Here is a 17,119-nt window from a genome sequence, read left to right as displayed (position 1 = left end):
TAATTGCTGCCATTCACGTAGAACAGTTTCACTAGCAGCGCATGGTCTCCCTTCTCGACAGCCATCTGTTCACTCACGTTACGGCTTGTCAAGTGACAGCGTGGATGTCATACCGCCATACTAACAATGTACAGTGCCAGATTTGCACCTGGTGGCCCCAACTGGAACCACTTTTTTCTCAGAGTAAATCGGATCCTCAATAACGCATTACCGTATCTAACAAGTTTCGCTACCGTACGATAATCACACTGGACCTCCCTGAGTAGTTGCACTTCAATTTTAACCAACACCGCATCACATGTCCTCATCGTCATCAGGCGGCAGCAATATCGTGACGGACAGTGGTCGCAATGCTTCACCTCATTGATGTACAACGTTTTATTTAATCTAATACAGCAAAGAAGGGAAAGCAGAGAGGTGGAAGGAGTATATAGAGGGCCTATACAAGGGCGACGTTCTTAAGGACAATATTATAGAAATGGAAGAGAATGTAGATGAAGATGAAATGGGAGATATGATACTGCGTGAAGAGTTTGACAGAGCACTGAAAGACCTAAGTCGAAACAAGGCCCAGGGAGTAGACAACATTCCATTAGAACTACTGACAGCTTTGGGAGAGCCAGTCCTGACAAAACTCTACCATCTGGTGAGCAAGATGTATGAGACAGGCGAAATACCCTCAGACTTCAAGAAGAATGACAGATGTGAAAATTACCGAACTATCAGTTTAATAAGCAACTGCTGCAAAATACTAACACGAATTCTTTACAGACGAATGGAAAAACTGGTAGAAGCCGACCTCGGGGAAGATCAGTTTGGATTCCGTAGAAATATTGTAACACGTGAGGCAATACTGACCCTACGACTTATCTTGGAAGCTAGATTAAGAAAAGGCAAACCCACGTTTCTAGCATTTGTAGACTTAGAGAAAGGTTTTGACAATGTTGACTGGAATACTCTCTTCCAAATTCTGAAGGTGGCAGGGGTAAAATACAGGGAGCGAAAGGCTATTTTTGAAAGGGAAGCAGTGGCTGGGAAGGTTGTGAGACAGGGTTGTAGCCTATCCCCGATGTTATTCAATCTGTATACTGAGCAATCAGTAAAGGAAACAAAAGAAAAATTTGGAGTAGGAATTAAAATCCACGGAGAAGAAATAAAAACTTTAAGGTTCGCCGATGACATTGTAATTCTGTCAGAGACAGCAAAGGACCTGGAAGAGCAGCGGAACGGAATGGACATGGTCTCGAAAGGACGATATAAGATGAACATCAACAAAAGCAAAACGAGGATAATGCAATGTAGTCGAATTAAATCGGGTGATGCTGCGGGAATCAGATTAGGAAATGAGACGCTTAAAGTAGTAAACGAGTATTGCTATTTGGGGAGCAAAATAACTTATGATGGTCGAAGTAGAGAGGATATAAAATGTAGACTGGCAATGGCAAGGAAAGCGTTTCTGAAGTAGAGAAATTTGTTAACATCGAGTATTGATTTAAGTGTCAGGCAATCGTTTCTGAAAGTATTTGTATGGAGTATAGCCATGTATGGAAGTGAAACATGGACGATAAAAAGTTTAGACAAGAAGAGAATAGAAGCTTTCGAAATGTGGCGCTACAGAAGAATGCTGAAGATTAGATGGCTAGATCACATAACTAATGGTGGTGGTGGTTGTTGGGATGTTTAAGGGGGACTAAACAGCGAAGGTCATCAGTCCCCCATAACTAATGAGGAGGTATTGAATAGAATTGGGGAGAAGAGAAATTTGTGGCACAACTTGACTAGAAGAAGGGATCGGTTGGTAGGGCGTATTCTGAGGCATCAAGGGATCACAAATTTATTATTGGAGGGCAGCGTGGAGGGTAAAAATCGCAGAGGGAGGCCAAGAGATGAATACACTAAACAGATTCAGAAGGATGTAGGTTGCAGTAGGTACTGGGAGATGAAGAAGCTTGCACAGGATAGAGTAGCATGGAGAGCGGCATCAAGCCAGTCTCTGGACTGAAGACCACAACAACAACAGCTCTGTAGAACCTCCGCACATAAAAACAAATGCCGGGTGAGGAAGGATATATAAGCAGCAGCGCAATACTCGGTAGATACTAAATAATAGGAGAAACAATTGACGACGTCACAATAGCGAAACGTGTTTGTAGTGAAGCTAAACATTAGGCGGATCGAATATCCAGCAACGTATTTTATATTTTCTTTTTCTCACCACTCTCCAGAAGTTTTCTACTTTCTAAACTACTTAAACCAATGACTGTCTTCAAAGTTGGCAGCCGCTCGAAAAGTGCTTCCCAGCATGCGTTCAGCGAAGTATACGCTGTGCGAGGGGATTTCCTCGCGTTCTGCTTTGCCGCTGGTGGCTTCGCCGCGACGCAGGCTGTGTGTGGCGCGCTCGCGCGAATTGTGTCGTCCGTTTGTAAACCTGTCCGTGACCTTGAGGCCCGGTGGCCGCGCGGGCTAACGACCCGGCTGGAACTGGCGCTTTTCTCGCACGCCCCTTTGTCTTTCGCCTTATCTGGAGCTCGCTATCAGACGCTAAGGATCCTACTAAATTCCGTAACCTGTCGTCTGCTGCATACACTTTTCGGCTCTCACTTTCACACGATAGTATCAGATGCGTATCCTCATAACTACTTACCGCTGTCCCTTTTTTTTTTCTACACTTTATATTCGTAGCTCCTCAGCACTTCTTTCATCATTTTCTTGTTATTGTTAAACACGGTTCCCATTCTGATTAACCTTTCGTTACTGTGGTGAGGTTTCACACACCCCAGTCGATCTGTTTCTCAACGTTGCCTTACTTTTACAATCTCTACAGTCTGCAGATGGCATCATTCTCATTAATGTCAGTTTAGCTTCATTTGTGGAGGAAGACAAATAGTTTTTTTGTGGCTGTGGTTTGTCAAACCCTACCACAGTAGTAGAGTCTCTCTGCTTTCACAAATACTTTAAATTAAAATTGTAATATAGGTTTTGTTATATGTAGTCTAGGAACCCCTGATCGGGAATGGAAATTACAATAAAGGAGAAAAAATAGTGTAGGAGTTAATTATTTATGATTCAGCTGTTCAGTAAATAGTTCTCAACCATTGCTTGTCAGAAAAGTTATAAATAAGAAAATTTCCCTGGTATAAAGAATTTTCATCTAAAATTTTTCCCCTAATTTTTCAAATTTATACGTTGCTGCAAAAAAAAAAAAAAAAAAAAAAAGCCCACCTGGAAACACGACGACATGGCAGTATACAGGGTGTACATTTTAAGTTGACAAACCCCCAACTCGAAAAATGAGCTTCACACGAAAAACTGTGTAGGATCCAAAGTTGATTATTTTCGAGGGGACATCTGCTGGCGCTAAAATTAGCCCGACACACCAGCTTCCTGGGGGTGGGGCGGGAGGCAACTTTAAAATTTCAAATGGAAACCCCCATCCTTTGTTGCAGAATCAGATTCTACATAAAAAAACTACGTACATTTTGCATTAAACATTTGTTTTGATTCTTGGTAGTTAGCGCTGTAATTCTAGAAAATCCATGTTCTCATTTTTGCTCGGTAAATGGTTGCGGATGAATAAAAAGTACTTATTGGCTTCGTAAATTTTGATTCGCTAAAAATAAAACTCTCCCTCTCTTCCCATAGGATGGTGTTTCAGAGAGAGGAATTAGAGTTTTACAAACGTTGTCTGTTCAGCAGGTGTAATTCAGCTACGACTGTGCAGCGTGGATTTCGTCATGGGAACGGCACTGCACCTCCTACAGCGTAAGGGCTGTGCGGACCTCCCATTGCACCACTGGGCCGCAAAGTCGCCTGGTCTCACAGTAAGCGATGCGTTTGTGGAAATCTGTGGACGACTCCGACTCCGTGCCTCCTCTTCCGATCTCTTCGGGGGAAACTGCGACGCCTGCGCCACATACCAGCGACAGTGAATGCAGAAACTCCACACATCCTCGCAAAAATGTGGCACGAGTCTGATTATAGTCTGGGTCATAGAATGCAGATTTTCATGGCTGGTATTTGCGATACTGTTGATATTTGTTTTATGGGCATTAGACCTTGGTCTAAGACACAATTCTCTGCTTAACGTTTCATCTCCCGGTGCTGGAGACAACATCAGAGGCTTTAATAACTCAAAAAGCAGTTACCTGTCCCAAACGAGTTCATCAGGCTGAACTGTTTATACGTACCCACACAATGGTCGGTTCCTGATGTCATTAGAGCGCTGCATAAGATTGCGGAGTCCCGCCGACGATCGTTATGGAGCTTGTAATGGAGAAGAGTTGGCGCTATTTGCTTTATTTAGACCCACAATTTATCTAATTTCAGTCCTTCTTCTTTTCTGTTAAAGTTATTTTTGTGCTTTAGAACTTTAGTGGCCCCTCTGTACATCCTAGCACAGTAATGATTAGATGTTGCTAAAATCACAGTTCCACAGAAACTAATCTGGAGGTTCCCTGGTCCCAGAACGCTATCTGCTACTGCTGATTTTGCCACCTTAGTATTTTTTGTAGTTCTTAAGTACACCTGAGCGCATGTGCAAGGGATTTTGTAACTCCTGCTGTGGCAGGCGACCGGCGTACGTCCTTTGCAGATTTCAAATTATCCCTTTTTTTTGTTCCGTTTGCCACAGCGGGAGTATGTAATATCCCTTTCACTTCGGGCCATGTGTACATAGAAACTACAAAAAGACACATTAACACCCGTCTTAAGAAACATGCGTCACCTGCTTGTCACCTGGGCAAGACGGATAAATGAGCAGTAGCAGATCATGCACTGGGATCAGGGAACTGTCAAATTCGTTTCTTTGACAATATGGTTTTAGCAAGATCTAATCATTACTGTGCTAGGATGCGCAGAGAGACCAGAGAAATTAAAGAACACAAAAGCAACTTTAACAGCAAAAAGGCAGGATTGAAATAAGACGAGTTGTGTGCCATAGTGTTGAATAAATCAAAAAGCGCAAACTCTTCTTCATTACAAGCTCTATAACATACGTCGGCGCGACTCCGCGATCTTAAGTAGTGGTCTGAGACGTCACGACCGACCGTTGTTAGGATACATATAATCAGCTCAGTTTGTTGAGCTAGTTTGAGACTGTAACTGCTTTCTGAGTCCGCTAAAGTCTCCAATGATGTCTCCAGCATTGGTAGAAGAAACGTTAGGTGGATAATTAAGCCTTGGAACACGGTCTAATGCCCGTAAAACAAACACCAACAATATTGTCTGGATGTTTTTCGTGCATCCACTGGACGACACATTGAGCGTTTTCAGAGGTAAACGAATATTGTGATCTTAAATGTAATCTTCAACATCTCGTCATAAAATCAGACGGTTGTTTTCTAAATAAGAACTTTGAAGTCCTACACGTAACTTACAATTAACCCCAAGTTTCTCTTCGTGTAAAAGATACAGGTTTGTGAAAAGACTGTACTTCCGACTACAACCATTAGTGGGGCAAATATAGTGAAAGTTGCATCTCTAAAGTTCGGTGAACGGACTCATATGTAAATGGTGAAGTGTATCAAAAGTGCTCCCATGAGCGCGCGCTTGGGGACTTTCTCGGGAAACTGCTCGACGAGAAGCATCACATACAAAAGAAGCAGATTCCCAGTAGGAGCTCATGTTTCTCACGACTGCAGTAAATATTTAGATTTAAATAATGCTGCTCTAGTACGATACGCTTCTCAAAAGTTTTCGAGAAATCAAGGTTCCAGACTTTACGAGTCTGACGAATACAATACGAGAGAACCAGCCGTCGAGCAGCATTGTTAGCGCAACCCACTAAGGCGGCAGACTAGAAGTGTAGCAGTATTGAGTTAGAGTCCAGTCAGTTATTTTCCTAACCCTCCACCAAAGTCTTGTATCGCAAAAAAGAATCATGAGTTTTCGGAAAGCAACAATAAATTTCACGATAATCATACAGGTACATCTGTAACTGACTAAATTACAGGTATAATAACAAATCATGATTATTTACACTGATGAGCCAAAATTTATGATCAGCTGTTTGCCTTTGGAATGCATTACAGCAGCGATTCTGCATGTCATGGATTGGAGATGTTCTTCGTTAGTATCCGGAGGTATGTGGTATCAGATATCTACGCATAGGAAACACAGTTCCCATAAATTACGTGACGGTAGTTTGTGGATGGGGAGCTGTCATCCAACAGCATCCATACGTGTTCAACAGGGCCATATCAACTGAATTTGGTGAACAAGGCAACTGCAGTTCATTATAATGCTGCTCAAACCACTGTAGCACGATTCTGGCCTTGTGACATGGACAGTTACCCTGTTGGAAGGTGCCATTGTTGCCAGAGTAGAGATAAAGCATTAAGTGATGCAGGTGCTCCGCAATACCTTCTCGTAGTCCATATCTGTCATGGTGCCTTCGATTACCGCCACATACCTCCTATAAAACGGTACTGCACTCACTGGCCCGCAACTGTGCCACAGCGCACGTTTCGAGCAGTCGTTCGACAGGATGACGGTGTATCCCCTCACGGCCATCGACCTGCTGTTGAAAGAAGCGTAATTCATTTAACCAGGCGAAACGTTTCCAACTGTCCGTGGTCCTGTCTAAATGATGCTGTGTCCACCGTAATTGTAACTGGCTAGCGCCACGTATGAGTCATGAACTGCGGAGTCCCATGTTCAATAATATGTGCTGAACTGTGTGTCCCGAAACAGTTGTGCCAGCACCAGCATTGAACTCTTCCGTCAGATTTAGCACAGATCGCTGCATATCCTACTTCACAGAGTGGGTAAGCCTCCGACCTCCTCGTTCTGTGACGTGTGGACGTCCAACACTTGCCTATTCATTGTTGCACCACCCTCGCTCTCGATAATAATATGCGAACGGCCACAGATCGCACCATGACCATCTGATCAGAGTTCCTTAAGTCAGTGGATTTTCCCACTTGCGGCACGCATCATCGCTAAAATGATTCCTTAATCGTCCCTGCTCTGTTTTTACACTGCCCTTATCGCGCAGCTGCCCGAAACGTCACTGTGTGGCATTCGATATGGAGATGGGAGTTCATAAGTGTATTAGTCGATGACTTCATAGGAGTATCGCGCTCAAATCGTATAAGGCTACCCTTGATCACATAATGTGCACTGTATCTGAGTTGTTTTTAGAGGACCACTAGAAAGTAGCTTTTCCCCTTGTCGATGGGATGGGTCACCATTTCCTCTTTTCCCAATTGTTGTTTTGTTTATGACTTCATTTCGGTACTGCAGAAGAGGCAAAATAAAACTGGCCCACAAAAAGGTTTCACGCGCCTTAAGATAGGCAACCCAATAGGAAATTCACATGTAAGTCGGGTTGCCTATCTTAAAGAGCATGAAATGTTTTCCGAGCCAGTTCTATAAGGGGCCGATGAAATAGTTTCCGTTTGAGGGCGTTGCTGCAGCAACTACGATTGGGGTATATAAGCATGAGATGTAGGCGAGGGATTAGTGTGGTATTCGAGTCTTTCTGGGTGTGCGCGATAAATCTATAAACGTGAACTATGGCGATGTCATTACGTGAGGCATCGAAATAGGACCAACGTGCTGTTAATGCTTTTTTTTCTGCCGAAGGACAAAAACCGCTAGACATCCATTGGAGAACGAAGAATATGTATGAGGCAGCATGTCTGTAAAAAACCACTATTGTGGAATGGTGAGGCAACTTCCGTGCTGGTCCCAAGTCTCCATATCGCAAATGTCATAACGCAGAAGTTACGCCAAGTAGAAGACACTCGAGCAAAAACAGTCCATATCCCTCCCCTTGCGATTGTCACACCTTGGGTCTTTTAGAAAAGGCCTTGAAGCGCCGACGATTCCTGTCGGGCGAGGATGTGCAGCAGGCAGTTACGGACTTCTTCACGCAGCAGGACACGGTATTTGCCGGCCGCTTTGGCCGAGCTGTTCTAGGCTCTTCAGTCCGGAACCGCGCTGCTGCTACGGTCGCAGGTTCGAATCCTGCCTCGGGCATGGATGTGTGTGATCTTCTAGATACAGTAGAGTTATTAGTGAACTGTTCGTAACTGCCCTTCGTTGCTGTAACTCTGCGTTTCAAATGGCATTGTCTTCACTGCTTCATCAGCTCCAATTGCCTTTCACCAGTTGAGTGGCTTTTGTTGACTTTTTTACTCTTCAACCGTACATCTCAAAACTTGTCGTTTCGGTGTCCTTTGGTGGAGATACGATGTCAGTCAGACGTACCGTGTGTCTCCCACGTCCGAGCAGCGAAGAGACGCGCGTGGTGCCGTGGTGGAGGACCACCTGCGGATGGGTGAATGGCGGGCGGCGCGAACTGTGGACGTGGGCGCGGCGGTCCGCGATGTGGAACGGCCAGAGCAGAGGCAGGGCAGAGGCTGAGCCTGCGGCTGGCGGGCCGCCGGCAACCGGCCGGCCTTGGGCCACTTGCAGGACGCTAGCTGGCTGCTGGCTGCTGGCTGCTGGCGGCGACCTCGCCCCAACGGGAGCACCACGGGCCGCGCCTACCGGCCCACCACACCACAATGCCGCTCTCTCAGGCGCCGCTAATGACGGCCTTACAGACTCGCGGAAATGGCCACAAGCAGCCATATTGTCTCCCGCCGCGTGGTGGGTCCGGGGATCTCTGGACCCTACCTCTCCCACCAGCCGCCACGGTCATCGGCGTTGGAGCATTCGTGCAGAGTGACACATTCTGCAGAGGGACATTTCTGACAAGGGAACCTCCCCATCGCTCCCCCCTCAGATTTAGTTATAAGTTAGCAGAGTGGATAGGGCTTGAAAAACTGAACACAAACCAATCAAGAAAAGAGGAAGAAGTTGTGTGGAACTATGAAAAAAATAAGCAAAATATACAAAGTGAGTAGTCCATGCGCAACATAGGCAACATCAAGGATAGTTTGAGCTCAGGAGCGCCGTGGCCCTGTGGTTAGCGTGAGCAGCTGCTGCACTCTAGGTCCTTGGTTCAAGTCTTCCCTCGGATGAAAAATTTAATTTTTTTATTTTCAGACAATTATTATCTGTCCGTCCGTCCGATGCGATCACTTTTTTGGGAATGATTATCACATCCACAAGAAAACCTAAATCGGACAAGGTAGAAGAATCTTTTTACCCATTCGCCAAGTGTACAAGTTAGGTGGGTCGACAACATATTCCTGTCATGTGACGCACATGCCGTCACCAGTGTCGTATAGAATATATCAGACGTGTTTTCCTGTGGAGGAATCGGTTGACCTATGACCTTGCGATCAAATGTTTTCGGTTCCCATTGGAGAGGCACGTCCTTTCGTCTACTAATCGCACGGTTTTGCGGTGCGGTCGCAAAACACAGACACAAAACTTATTACAGTCAACAGTGACGTCAATGAACGAACGGGCAGATCATAACTTTGCGAAAATAAAAAAAAAGTAAACTTCCCACTCGTGGGAAGACTTGAACCAAGGACGTCTCGTTCCGGAGCTGCTCACGCTAACCACGGGACCACGGCGCTCCTGGGCTTACACTGTCCTTGATGTTGCCTATCTTGCGCATGGACTACTCAGTTTGTATATTTTTCTTATTTTTTTCATAGTTCCACACAACTTCTTCCTGTTTTCTCGATTGATCTGTGTTCAGTTTTTCAAGGCCTATCCATTGTGTCAAGTTATAACTAAATCTGAGGGGGGTGCGATGGGGAGGTTCCCTTGTGAGCAGCCTGCGGCTCTTACTGGGATAAGTGGCTTTCCACAAGTGTCTCTTTATGAGTTGGTGAAGCAAACGAATGTGAAGGCGAAAAACCTGGTTATGGTTACAGTCTGAGTGGTTCAAGTGGCTCTGAGCACTATGGGACTTAACTGCTGAGGTCATCAGTCCCCTAGAACTCAGAACTACTTAAACCTAACTAACCTAAGGACATCACGCACATCCATGCCCGAGGCAGGATTCGGACCTGCGACCGTAGCGGTAGCGCGGTTCCAGACTGTAGCGCCTAGAACCGCTCGGCCACTCCGGCCGGCGTGACAGTCTGATCTGTAGCTAAACTCCAAATAGAGGTTAGCTTTTGATTGTGAGTTTGCAAAGCCAGCGAATATGAAATCAAGAAACCCAGTTGCGACGACATACTGATCTATAGCTTAGCCTGAGGTCTATGTTAGGTTGGACTGCGGTACTTTGGTTGAGTTTACGGTGTAAGTAGGCTGTTTAGGTTTTTATGTTGGTAACACCATGTAGCGCTCTGTATGAAAATCACTGGCTGTGCTGTGTGCAGTCTGCGTCTGGTTTGCATTGCTGAAAAATTCTCTATTGTAGTGTTGGGCAGTTAGATGTTAACAGCGCGTACCGTTGCGCAGTTGGAGGTGAGCCGCCAGCAGTGGTGGATGTGGGGAGTGAGATGGCGGAGTTTTGAGAGCAGATGATCTGGACGTGTGTCCATCAGAGAGCAGAGAGAGTAAATTTGTAAGACTGGCTGTCATGAACCGATATATATATATATCAGTTCATGACACACACACAGTTCGTGTGTGTGTGTGTGTGTGTGTGTGTGTGTGTGTGTGTGTGTGTGTGTGTGTGTGTGTGTGTGTGTGTTGTGCCCTACATTGATACCGGTGAAAGTCGTTTTCCAATAGCTGTTATTGTTCCAGAGATATTTTGGGTGGACAAGATAGCTGGGACACCCTGTATAATGACTTTTGAACACTATTAAGGTAAATACATTGTTTGTTCTTTATCAAAATCTCTCATTTGCTAACTGTGCCTATCAGTAGTTAGTGACTTCAGTAGTTAGAATCTTTTATTTAGCTGACAGTATTGGCGCTCGCTGTATTGCAGTAGTTTTGAGTAACGAAGACTTTTGTGAGGTAAGTAATTCATGAAAGGTATAGGTTATTGTTAGTTAGGGCCATTCTTTTGTGGGGATTATTGAAAGTCAGATTGCGTTGCGCTAAAAATATTGTGTGTCAGTTTAATGTTGATCAGAATAAGTAAATAGAGTAATGTCTAAGTACGTTCAGTTTTGCTCAGCTGTTTGAAAAGCAAATAATGTAAGAGGTTTATCAGCACAGTCATTCATTAATTTTTCTAAGGGGACGTTTCAACGAAGCCAACGAATGTGAAAGCCAAAAATAAAAATTGTAAAACTTTGAACATCGCTGCTAAGGTTCAGTGACCGTGTCAGAATTATATTAGAACAAATAAGCCCGTGTTCACCCTGGTACGAGCAGCCCTTAGCGGCTCGCCATCTTATCTTATTTACAACTTGTCATGACGTCGCCTTTCCGGCTTAGATTTTTTTAGAATGTTACTTTTAAGTACTGCATCTCTTTCCAGTCAGTACACACTTTAGTTTATTAATGTCTTATATACCTATCATGTTTTAGAACAGCTAGTTTAATTCTGAAGACGACGCTCATAGTAGCGTCGAAACCTGGTCAATTTTGACTCAATATTTGTGACCGAGGGCTTATTTGTTCTAATATAACCCAAAAAAATTGGTTACTGTGATATACTGTCATGTAGCTTAGCCTGAGGTCTAGGATAGGTTGGAATGTGGCGATTCGGTTGTGATTTGGCGACACCAACCAGTGTGAAAGGAAATAAGTACATGAAGTGACTTTACCTCCACCATCTCCACTCTGCACAACTGTCATAAAATCCTGATCAGCCTATTTTGCTATGATTCAATTACATTTAGATGCGGTTCGCCGATTTTTTGCTACCACACACTCTTTTAGGATTGCCCCATTATATAGCACTCCAGTTATGGCAAGACCTTCAGTATTCCTTATGCTTGATACCAGCTAATGATGGAGGAACTGCTGAAGAGGTTTTTTTGATCCTCCAAGAGAGTGGATTCCATTCCATCTTTAACAATTAGACTATATCTGATCGGGGATGAGAAGGTTGTGGGATGTACGCAGCCCTTTGTATGCTGAATCCTGGGGAAAATTCCACTGGATTCCTTCACCTCTGAACCTGATTATTTCTCTCACCTTCACTACCTACATCTATATGTACATCTATACTCCGGAAGCCACCTTACGGTGTTTGGCGGAGTGTACTTTGCACTCACTCCGTCTTCAGGCCACGAGTGGCCTACCGGGACCATCCGACCGCCGTGTCATCCTCCGTGGAGGATGCGGATAGGAGGGGCGTGGGGTCAGCACACCGCTCTCCCGGTCGTTATGATGGTATTCTTGACGAAGCCGCTACTATTCGGTCGAGTAGCTCCCCAATTGGCATCACGAGGCTGAGTGCACCCCGAAAAATGGCAACAGCGCATGGCGGCCTGGATGGTCACCCATCCAAGTGCCGAACACGCCCGACAGCGCTTAACTTCGGTGATCTCACGGGAACCGGTGTATCCACTGCGGCAAGGCCGTTGTCGCAGTGTACTTTGAATAGCGCTATTATTGTTCCTTTAATCTGCTCTTGTCGAGAAAGATTCGCGGCAAGAACAAGTGCTGGTAAACCTCCGCACGAGCTCGAATTCCTCTAATTTTATGTTCATGGTCTTTACTGGAGATATACGGAAGTAATATGCTGGTTGACTCTTCCAGCTACCTACCTTAACAGTAAACCACACATTGATCCTGAACGCCTCTCTTGCAGCGTCTTTCACTGGAATTGGCTGAGCATTCCCGTAACGCTTTTGGACTTACTAAATGAACGTATAATGAAACGCGCTGCTCTTCTTTGTATCGTCTCTATTTCCTCTATGAATCTTATCTGCTACGGATTCCTGAATAACGAGCAAAATTCAAGTGCTGGTTCGAACAAGGGTTTTTCAGCTACCCCGTTTGTGGTTGCTCTACATTTCCTGAGGATTTTTCCAATGAATATGACTTTGGTATCTGCCTCACTCGCGATTAGTTTTTATGTAATTCGTTCCACTTTAAGTCGCTACATACACATACTCGTAGATTTTTTATGAATGTGACTGCTTCCAATGATTGTTCTGAAATCTTTCATTGATGGAACAATGGGGCTCGCTGTCTTTATTGCCCAGTACGTTACATCTGTTTATAGTGGATCTATTGACTGTCTCTGCACCGCGCGTTGATCCTCTGCAGGTCTCGCTGCATTTCGCTAAAATTTCCTAGCGTTGCGACTCCACTGTAAATAAAAGCATCATCCGCGGATATCCTCATGGAAATTACGAGGTTGTCCAGTAGCTCATTTAAGACTGTGAAAAGCCTCTCTTCGAGTTATTCATCACCTCTGGCATCAATATCGTTTTCAGTATTCCGGTTTTACCACTCTTACATACTGTGACACTTAAATCAAAGCGAAGTAACGCAAACCACCCAGTACTCGGCTTGGTGACACACACGTAACTACCAGCATGACACACTGAATCCTTTTACTCGTTCCTCGGAGCTTTCGTGGCGTCGCGCGACATTACATATTATCTGCGCCCTCTTGGTGATGTGCATGGCGCCAGACAAATTACGCGACTTACAACCCCGCATATTTAATCCGGAACTATTATTGCCGGACTCTTGTTGTTCTTCTGCACCGCTACAACTTGGAAATCAGCTTTTACTAGTTCTTTACTCATACGAAGTATTGTGTGCTATTGACAAGGGTTTCCAAACTGATTCCGTATTTAAAGATTTCCAGAAGGCTTTTGACTCTGTACCACACAAGCGGCTTGTAATGACATCGCGTGCTTATGGAATATCGTCTGTTATGTGTGTGGATTCGAGATTTCCTGTCAGAGACGCCACAGTTCGTAGTAAAGTACTCGAAAGGTTAATTCGAGTATACGAAAGCTAATTTGTTTCAACAGCGTTAAATTCGAAACTTTTCACGTCACGGCAAAGAAAGATGTTGCTTATGTTATACTTTTAACAGAATACAAAGCAGATGAACGAGTTGACCCTGTTGTAAAACTACTGCAGGCCACCGTAGACTACACTACGGTATTTTTCCTTGTACCTTTGGTAAGCTGGTGTTGTACCTGCATTCGCTGTGCGTTAGGTGTGTTGCATACGTATCAGGCGTTGCCTCCTAGTGATAGCTCCCTTTGAGTATGCAATCACTGTCTTACTAGATCTGCTTGAACGAGGAGTGGAGGCTTCAAAGTCGGAAAGCGGGCCCTGTTCCGTTCAGGGTTGGCAGTGCCCTGTGCAGCCTTTTCGCTTCGACGCTCAGGCACTGCGCATCTCCAACTGAGACGTTCCTCTCGTCCGACATCGAAGCTTCCGTGACGACGCGCAAAGGCACTCCCGCGGCCGCGCCAATAACCCTCGCACTCTTGGCGGTGTGCAGAGCGCTGCTCCGCCAATTAATGGAAAACGGGATAATTATTTACACCACCACACTACGTAACCAATTTAAAGAAGGATCGCCAGCCTTGCTTTGATTCGCGAGATTGGGTTAAACTTCTCATTACTCCTGTGCCAATAATTAAAATCCGTGTAGTCTTCGAGATTAGACCGTTGGATTGAAATAGGGTCAACACTAAGAACGACTCCAACTGTCAAGTCGCAACTCCCGCCACCACCACAACAACAAAACAGAATTCACCTACATCAACATCTACATCTATATGGATACTCCGCAAATCACATTGAAGTGCCTGGCAGAGAGTTCATCGAACCATCTTCACAAATGTCTGTTATTCCAGTCTCGTATAGTGCACGGAAAGAGCGAACACCTATATCTCTCCGTACGGTGTCAACAAAATATTTTCGCATTCGGAGGAGAAAGCTGGTAATTGGAATTTCGTGAGAAGATTCCGCCGCAACGAAAAACGCCTTTGTTTTAATGATGTCAGTGACACTCTCTCTCCCATATTTCGCGATAATACAAAACGTGCTGCCCGTATTGCAACTTTTTCGATGTACTTCGTCAGTCCTATCTGGTAAGGATCCCACACCGCGCTGCAATATTCTAAAAGAGGATGGACAGGCGTAGTGTAGGCTTTCTCCTTAGTAGATCTGTTACATTTTCTAAGTTTCCTGCAAATAAAACGCAGTCTTTGGTTAGCCTTCCCCGCAGCATTTTCTATGTGTTCCTTCCAATTTAAGTTGTTCGTAATTGTAACTCTTAGGTGTTTAGTTGAATTTACGGCCTTTAGATTTGACTGATTTATCGTGTAACCGAAGTTTAACTGATTCCTTTTAGCACACATGTGGGTGATCTCACACTTCAAAGTCAACAGTGAAAGAATCGTACAATAAAAAAAAGAAAAAAAGCATCAAATAGTTTATTGAAAGATTTGTCTTAAAGCAGGAACTGAAACAGATTAGAGAGTCATTTTAAGCACCTCTCAATAATTCTCTATATCATGTACGTCAAATGACGCTGCACGGTATACATAATCAACCGGACTAACATCCTCTAGTACTCTTTATAATTCTTATATTTCAAGTTAAACATCTCACTTAAAAGTCCCAATCGTCACCTTATTTGCTGTACATGATTTTGGGCATAATTCAGAGGCAAGTCAAATATTTCTCTAATCTATTTTATTTTTTACGTTTAGAAAAATCATTTCTGAACAAACTTGACCGTCATTTTTTTCAGTTTTTTTTAATTTCACTTATATATATATTGCACAGAATAGCTAGTCCTTGAAGAGAAGAACCTACATTTACTTCTTTTTCTTGCGTAGCAGCAGCTGCTCATGAAATAATTAAAATTTCCCTCAGATCATTAATTAAATTTTTCTTATTTATCCTGGTTACTTTCAAGCAACGAAATATTTTTTTTTCAAAGCTAGACCTTACGCTGGTCGGTTTGAAACCTCATTCGCCCACTTACCACTCTGAGTTTGACTTTACAAAATTCGGACAAAACTCCGTAGTGTAATTTTCCAAGCCCGCATCTCGTGGTCGTGCGGTAGCGTTCTCGCTTCCCACGCCCGGGTTCCCGGGTTCGATTCCCGGCGGGGTCAGGGATTTTCTCTGCCTCGTGATGGCTGGGTGTTGTGTGCTGTCCTTAGGTTAGTTAGGTTTAAGTAGTTCTAAGTTCTAGGGGACTTATGACCACAGCAGTTGAGTCCCATAGTGCTCAGAGCCATTTGAACCATTTTTTGTAATTTCCAGGAAGTCTTGTTTTCACTCCGCTCAAACATTTGACCAAAAACATCACCCTCAGATTTCCACGGAAACAGATGTACTTCATTTTTAAATGAACACCCCGCCATTTGACTGTATTGTTGTTTATTTAATTATGACCCAGGTTTCGGCCTTTTATGCCATTTTCAAGTGATTTAATTTATGTATTTAACATAGGAATGATGTTCTGCAATATATGTTAATGAGATAAATTCAATCATTTGAAAATTGCATAGAAGGCCGAAACCTGGATTGTGATTAAATAAACAACAATACAGTCAAATGGCGGTGCTTTCATTTAAAAATTATTGTACGACTGTTGCTCAGCAACATCAAAAAGATGTAATTTATTGGCTTCTAAAAGCTCGGCAAGTTTGTCTCGTTGATCACCCCCATACAACTAGCTACTGGCTTCGGGATCTGATGTAATGGCTCTGCCTGCCTAGTAAGTGCAACGATATTCTTTTTAGTTCTTCAAAGTGCAGCTTTTAAGAAAAAGTTCAGCCCACTTATCATCACTGTGCGGTACAAGATTCGCATAAAAACCACGATGAATGCTATCAAATCACAGAGAACAAACGATGAAAAAAAGTATATTCTCATTCGGCGTAATTATGATTCATCACAATACGTTTTTCCAATATCCATAGCGCTCCAGAAACCTGTTAACAAGCGGTTGTAGCATTCTCGGGCCAAAGACACGCAATTCACCATCTGTCGTATTGTGGCGCACACAAGTGTACGTTGTTACTCTGATACTTGGTTACCGGACTACAGCAGGAAATGATAACACCAGGAATCATCTCTTGCGATAATGGTTTGCTCAAAAGAAAGATCTTTGTTAGGCATGTTTATAAATTTTCAGTAATTACAATCATTTAAATTTTTAGGACTAATATGTTGGGGTCGGATGAATTTTTACTCCTTAAAAGACAACTGCCTTAGCGGGGAAACTGATAGATCAGCAATGTCAGAACATATTTTGCAGTTACGATACGACTGGATAAGAAAGAGCTCCTCGGTGCCAGGAGCGTGTGCCGTGGTAGGTTGTACAGAGGGCAGTTAAAAATTGCTAACCATAGTATTAACTTCA

At 43.9% G+C, this 17,119-nt stretch overlaps 1 protein-coding gene and 1 pseudogene across 1 annotated transcript in view; one reads left to right on the top strand and one right to left on the bottom strand.

The window, feature by feature from the left end:
* The window catches only part of LOC126259571 (uncharacterized), a 585,582-nt gene that overhangs the window by 390,560 nt on the left and 177,903 nt on the right, over positions 1–17,119 (top strand). The window lies entirely within an intron of this gene.
* Positions 12,229–12,346, bottom strand: LOC126261320 (5S ribosomal RNA; annotated as a pseudogene).

Source organism: Schistocerca nitens, chromosome 5 (genome assembly GCF_023898315.1).
Source record: "Schistocerca nitens isolate TAMUIC-IGC-003100 chromosome 5, iqSchNite1.1, whole genome shotgun sequence".
NCBI lineage: Eukaryota > Metazoa > Arthropoda > Insecta > Orthoptera > Acrididae > Schistocerca > Schistocerca nitens.
This window is presented reverse-complemented; position numbering and strand designations above follow the sequence as displayed.